Source organism: Aquarana catesbeiana, linkage group LG05 (assembly GCF_042186555.1).
Source record: "Aquarana catesbeiana isolate 2022-GZ linkage group LG05, ASM4218655v1, whole genome shotgun sequence".
Taxonomy (NCBI): Eukaryota; Metazoa; Chordata; class Amphibia; order Anura; family Ranidae; genus Aquarana; species Aquarana catesbeiana.
Window position 1 is genome coordinate 335,502,225 of NC_133328.1, and position 7,446 is coordinate 335,509,670.

A 7,446-nucleotide genomic window follows, 5' to 3' on the forward strand; every position below is an offset into this window, starting at 1 on the left:
TCCACTCCCTGGTCATCTCCTGCCTCGACTACTGCAACTCCCTCCTCATTGGTTTACCTCTAAATAGGCTATCCCCACTTCAGTCCGTCATGAACGCTGCTGCCAGGCTCATCCACCACACAAACCGCTCAGCGTCTGCCACACCCCTCTACCAATCCCTCCATTGGCTGCCACTCAGTCACCGAATTAAATTCAAGATACTAACTATAACTTACAAAGCCATCCACAACCTGGCTCCCAGCTACATCTCTAACCTAGTCACAAAATACCAACCTAATCGTTCTCTTCGCTCCTCCCAAGACCTCCTGCTCTCAAACTCCCTTGTCACCTCATCCCATGCTCACCTTCAGGACTTCTCCAGAGCCTCCCCCATCCTCTGGAATGCTCTACCCCAATCCGTCCGATTTTCTCCTACTTTATCCACTTTCAGACGATCCCTGAAAACTCATCTCTTCAGAGAAGCCTATCTGGCCCCCACCTAACAACTCTACATTTATCTTCTCAATCAGCACATCACCCATAGTTATTACCGCTTGTATCTCTTGACCTTCCCTCTTAGATTGTAAGCTCTAAGGAGCAGGGCCCTCTGATTCCTACTGTATCAAATTGTATTGTATTTGTACTGTCTACCCTCAAGTTGTAAAGCGCTACGTAAACTGTTGGCGCTATATAAATACTGTATAATAATAATACTAATTCGCCCTCACGGTCTCCTACAGTGGACATCAGCACATACTATGCACACCAGCAGATCTTCCAGATTTTTGCGAAGCATTAGACTTGGACCATATCAACCTACCAGAGTGGTATGCCGACTTTCTACAGCCTCCACTGGAAAGGACCCTACTGACGTCACCCTTTGCCTCACCAGACAAGAGACAGTCTAAAAAACCCAAACATAATCGTGGGGGTAGCTTCAAATCAGGAACCCCAAAGAGGCTAAACGAGGCTGCCAGGGAGCAAGATGAGGACTGATACAACACCATGACACCCTTTTTGCCTCGCACAACCTACTGCCTTAATCTTAATTTTAACCTGGCATTGTTTTACAATACTACGCCATGCAGCTCAGCAATGGGATACCTTCCCACTTGAATACCAAATACTTGTCTCCTCGGACTTTACAACAAAACTGATTTCCGTTTGAACTGTCCCTATTGATCATAGACTGCCATGTCCTATTTTCTTATAGATCCCTGACAATAACAAATGGGCTTTTGTTTACCATGAGAACAGCAGAACCCAGGATACCCTTCAGTCCATATATATATCTGATGTACAAGATTTCTATTTGTTTCTGCAGTCAAACTAAAACTTGAACTGGAGGTTATTCCTAGTCCCGCTTCCTTAACGGCTGAACTGACAAACATATGTTCTACTTTAAGATCATCCAGCATGACTGGCAGGACATACCCAGCACTGGGTGGGAGGGTAAAAATCCACTCATCAATCTTGGGACTAGGTCACACCATGTTATAATCTGTTATGTTTGAGGTGCTGTATAAGCAATCGAGGACACTCTATATACTCTCCTTGTTTATTCTTAAGTTAGAATGTTAATATATAAAAAGGTATTCCTAGATCACCTACAGTGGTCGCAGACCAGTGTTGAGTGAAAATATTACCCAGCCAACACTAGCGTAACATACACACCATGGTCGGGTGTGTGAATTTGTGAATTTTTGAATTTTAGTTTTAATTATAACAGTTTCGGCTGCGTGTGCAGCAATTAGGACGATTTTTTAAGTCCATAACTCTGTTTACACGTTTTAGTGAATAAATAAGTGTGCTGACACCTGATTGTTAGCGCCTCCCCCTAACCCCACAGAGTGTCTCGCGACCCCTGAATAGGTTGCGGAATACATCATACAGAGTTGGTTGGCTCCACTCACGAACAGAGCATTTTGCTCTTCCGGGAGACGGACTTCCAACACTTCATTTCTGTACTAACTATTTCTTCCTACATCTTTCCCTTTTCTTTCTACAGCTACATCTCTTACTACACAACCCTCTACTCAGTGCATAATAGCAGTATTATAAGATTACTGTTTCAAGTGTCTGAATCAAATACTAATCTCTGTATCAAAGTTCTGTTTCCTCTGCACTCTGATAATCCGAGCACCTCCTCCTAACCTCCAGCTATGGCATACTCCTCTCTAGGAAACTGCCCATCAGTGATGTCGCATAACATTAGAGGCCTTAACATACCAGAACATCGCTCCACCATCTTGAGGAAACTTAAGAAGGGTAAGCCACATTTTGTTTACCTACAAGGGACCCATCTTAAAACAAGATATACACCAAAACTTACAAACTCATACTTTACAAGGGCATTCCACGCCACTAATCCAGACTCTAAGTCAATGGGAGTCTCCATTTTGATCAACAAAGAGGCCCCTTTTGAACTAGCCGAACAACTCTGTGACCCTGAGGGTAGATTTGTTTTTTTAAAAGGAACCTATGGAGGTATTCCGGTAACCTTAGCAAACGTCTATTTTCCAAATAGAGGACACGTAACGCTCTGCCAGAGCATTGTCAGAAAGCTAGCGGGGTTTGCGGCAGGATGCTTAATATTGGGAGGGGACTTCAACATTCTTTTGAACCCACTCACCGATACCTCAAATGGAAAGACATGTATTTCCTATAAACTTCTTAAAAAGATCAAATCCCTTTTGCAATCCCTGCAGCTGATAGACACATGGCGTGTCTTGAACCCAGACGGTAGGGATTTTACACACTTTTCCGTTCCACACTCCAGATATGCATGACTAGACTACCTATTTATATCACAGCGGGATCTTACCCGAGTGACAGAAACAAGCGTGGGCATTTAGACAATGCACCTATTTCCCTTACTATGAATCTACTGGGCCCCACACAACAACAGCAGACATGGAGACTGAATGAGTCGTTGCTAACTGACCCTTCACTCCTTAAGGAACTGACAATCAGTCTGACAGAGTTTTTTAAAAATAATGCCACTCCAGGCGCAGACCCTCTGATGGTATGGGAGGCACACAAATGCACCATCAGAGGTGTACTGATTGCAATGGGCTCCAGACGTAAAAAGGAAAAAGAAGCCAACATAAAAAAACTGACAACACAGATTAACAGGTTAGAAAGACTACATAAACAATCTCTCTCCACGGACTCTGCCATAAAACTTTTGGATGCTAGAAAAGAATTACAACAGATATTAGACTCAAGAGCCAAACATATGTTATTTTTTCAAAAAATATATATACTACGAATCAGGGAACAAGGCCAGAAAACTGCTGGCAAGAGCGTTACATGCACATACCTCTAACAACCACATTGCTGGTATCAAAAACAAGAATGGAAAACTTGATGTGACATCGGAGGCGATTGCAGAACATTTCCATGACTTTTACACAAGCCTATACAACTTACCTCAACAACACCGACAACCACACATGACAGGGAATAAGACACAAATTATTCAGGACTACCTGACCCAAAGTGGACTACCCACCCTTAACGAATCTGACTCCAATTTATTAGAAGAACCTCTATCATCCCTGGAACTGAGACAGGCTATCGCTAAACTTAAGACAGGTAAGAGCCCAGGGCCTGACGGCTTCTCCTCAATATACTACAAAACCTTTAACGATATTATAACAGATCCTCTCAGAGATGCTTTGAACTCCTTGTCCTCGCCAAGGGAGATGATTCCTGATTTCCTATTGGCACACATTGCAATAATACCGAAGGCAGGCAAAGATCCCGGGGAATGTGCTAGTTACAGGCCCATTTCCTTACTGAAAAGTGCTAGCACTGAGGATGGGTCCACTCCTTCCAGGCCTGATAGGTTTGGAACAGGTCGGCTTTGTCCCGGGCAGAGAAGCTAAAGACAATGTCACCAAAGCTTTACTTCTGATCCATGCAGCGAAATCGTGAAATATCGAGGGCCTTCTCCTTTCCACAGATGCGGAGAAGGCCTTCGATAGAGTAGCATGGGATTACATGCTTGCTGTGTGTAAACACGTAGGTATGGGCACACATATGATGACATGGATATCAGCGTTATATCAAAACCCGTCGGCACACCTAAAAATAAACGGCACATTATCAAAGAAAGTATATATTTCGAACTGGACTAGACAAGGGTGTCCGTTGTCACCTTTGCTGTTCATCCTTTCGTTGGAGCCTTTTATTAGAATCCAATCAAATATGGCAGTTCATGGATTTAAGGTGAAGAACAGGGAGTTCAAAGTTGCAGCATATGCTGACGATCTCCTATTTTTTCTGACAGACCCATTAATATCTCTCCCCAACTTACTAAAGGAGTTTTCCCATTACGGATACTTATCAAACCTAAAGATTAACTACACGAAATCTGAGGCCCTAAATATCTCTCTTCCAGATAAGATTCTCGAACAGACTAAAACCAACTCAACATTTAGGTGGGAACCCTTAGCACTTAAGTATCTGGGGACATGGTTAACGCCCCAATTACAATCTGTTTTTGAGAAAAATTACACACCGCTACTCAGGACTTGCAAGAGGAACCTTGGAGACTGGAATTTAGGCTACTTCTCGTGGTTTGGCAGGGCAGCGATCATCAAGATGGTGATATTGCCCAGATTCCTTTACCTGATGCGTACCTTACCCGTAAAAATACCACAGAATTTTTTTTAAGCTCTGAATTCCATTATTCTGAAGTTCCTCTGGCAGCACAGGAAACCTTGGATAAAATTGGCCAAAATGACACATCCCAAGGAACTAGGTGGGATTGGACTGCCAAACTTCAAACATTACTACTACACATCACATATAGCTAGAGTAACCGATTGGCACTGCCATGAACATGCGAAAGACTGGGTTTCGATGGAAGCAGACTTAAGCCCAATTCCACTCACTTTCTCACCTTGGATCCCGCGGAATAAATACCCACACATTTTAAAAAGACACCCCCTTACAGGAACCACTCTAGGGATATTAAATATTCTAGCTAAACAAAAGGACATTACCACACTTCCCAGTCCATTAACACCACTGAAGGACAATCCTGACTTTACACCAGGTGAGCAAAACAGAACCCTACAACCAACAACAGACAAGACCCCCCTACTTGCAGGAGACTGCTTCCAAGGGGACAAATTCAAAGATTGGCTATCTATTAAATCAGAAAGAAATCTACCTCTCTTGCGTCAGTGGACATATTTCCAAATTCAAAGCTATCTAGGCACATTTGGAAACTCTCAAGACTTGAACAGACCACTAACTGGATTTGAGTTGATCTGCCACGGCAAATCCCCACTTTATAGGGCCACCTCAGTTGCCTATACTTGGCTACAGTATCCAAAGAGTCTGGAGGAGGATGCACACAGGAGGAGGTGGTCGGAGGACTTGGAGGAAGAGATACCAGAGAAACAATGGAGGTATGCATGCATATTGGCACATAAATGCTCTATGAACACAAAACAACAGGAAACGAGTTAGAAATTGTTGATGCATTGGTACAACACACCTGACAGGCTTCATAAATGGGATACTCAAAAATCAGAGATGTGCTGGAGGTGTCAGCAGGAAATAGGCACTTTGACACACATATGGTGGCATTGCAAATTGATTAAAGGCTAGAACTTAATTAAATTGATCACAGAAACTAAGCTAAATTTAAATGCGGCATGTTGCTTATTACATGTCTAATTTTTCACTTAAAAGGTATAAGCATTCTCTGACTAAAAATCTGCTTAATGCAGCCAAATCACTGATTCCCTCACATTGGAATTCACCCAAGGTCCCCTCTATCTCGGAATGGTTGCTCAGAGTACGTGACATATGCGAGATGGAGGACACCCTAGCCCAGGACAGGGGCAATGTGGGTAGATTCCATAAAACATGGCAACCATGGTTTAGTTTTAAATATTCTCAGACTTATGGGGAAGTAGTGAAGCGTCACACCCCATAATGATTATTATAATATTTGATGCCAGAATGCTTTAATCTTTGTGAAGACAATAAGAAACACATCTAAGAATCACGCTGCACCCCACTCTTTTCTCTCTACTTCTCTTTTCCTTCCCTCTTCTTTCTCTTTACCTAAACACCTTGATATAAGTACTTCAGCAGTTGTTAAGAATGTATAACTCTATCGTCTAGGATGATGGATAATGTCAAATCAATGAAAACTGGTCAAACAGGTCTGTACTATGTTTAAACTTGAGTTTTATTGACCAAGTACACTTAATATAACAACAATGTATATCACACAGTTGCAATTGTTTAGAATAGACTCTTAGGCTACTTCATGCCTACTTACGCTGTACTGGAAAAACATGTGCAGTTGCATCTGGAATTACGAAATGTGCATTTTATTACTTTCATTTTCTCTCAATAAAACTTTTTTTTTTCTTTAATGAGAAAGAAAAAAGAAAAAAATAGAATAATTTTGAATTTTTTATAAAAATATATATACAGTAAAATATATTTTGGGCATCCATTAGTTGTTAACTCAACATGTTTCTTGGCTTGTAACCAATGCTTGTACCGTGACATTACATTAAATGAAATCCAACTTATAATCTAAAAATTACGCTCGGTAAATAATTAGACATATACCCTTTGACATGCCTCACTCAAAGTCCGTCCAAATCTCTTCTTTGATTCATACAAATCAGGGATGAGGCATGTCGCTGTTTACACTTAGGCTGGTACAGGTCACAACCCACTTTCTCAACAAATTCTATGGGTGGAAGACACCCGCTGCTGTGACCTGACAGCCTATCATTAAACCAATATTTTTCAGCAATATTTTTATGTCCAGCCATTCCATATCTTTCTATCTGTTAATTTGTAACCTGGTCGCTAAACTGCAATTAACATATGACCCATAATTTGTTCTCAGGTTACTAGATTCCGCTGTGTTGCAGAAGCGTGTGTCATTTCATCTCATGCCGCAGCGGAGGCGGATGTACACCCACTGGGATTGGTGTTCCTCGAGGGGAGGTCTAACCGCTCCACACATGCTGCCGTGCTTCATGATGCTGGCGTGAACACGCCCAGACCTGAGTTTAAATGGGGCTAGCCAGCGGCTCTTTCCAGACAGCTCCATCATGAGATATGACCACTCTTGCGCTGCTCTTACAACACCCAGGTAATTACACCCTCACATACACTTAACCCACACATTTTGTATTTGTATTTGGTTTTTTATATACTCTCAACAGGATACACTTGCTGTTCACCATTTCTTATTCACATCCATTAACTCCTTCCTCACTTTGTTTTTTTATAACACATACACTCTAGGCCAGCATATTCCTACTTGTCTCAATAGGAGGCTTTACACTCACATTTCACCTTATTTGGTACACCCATATTAATTTTATGCATCACCTATCACTGACATCAACATTATTATCACCCAGTCATATTACCCTGTACCCCTTCCCTTTTCTTCCTCCCCTTTTCCCTCTCCCC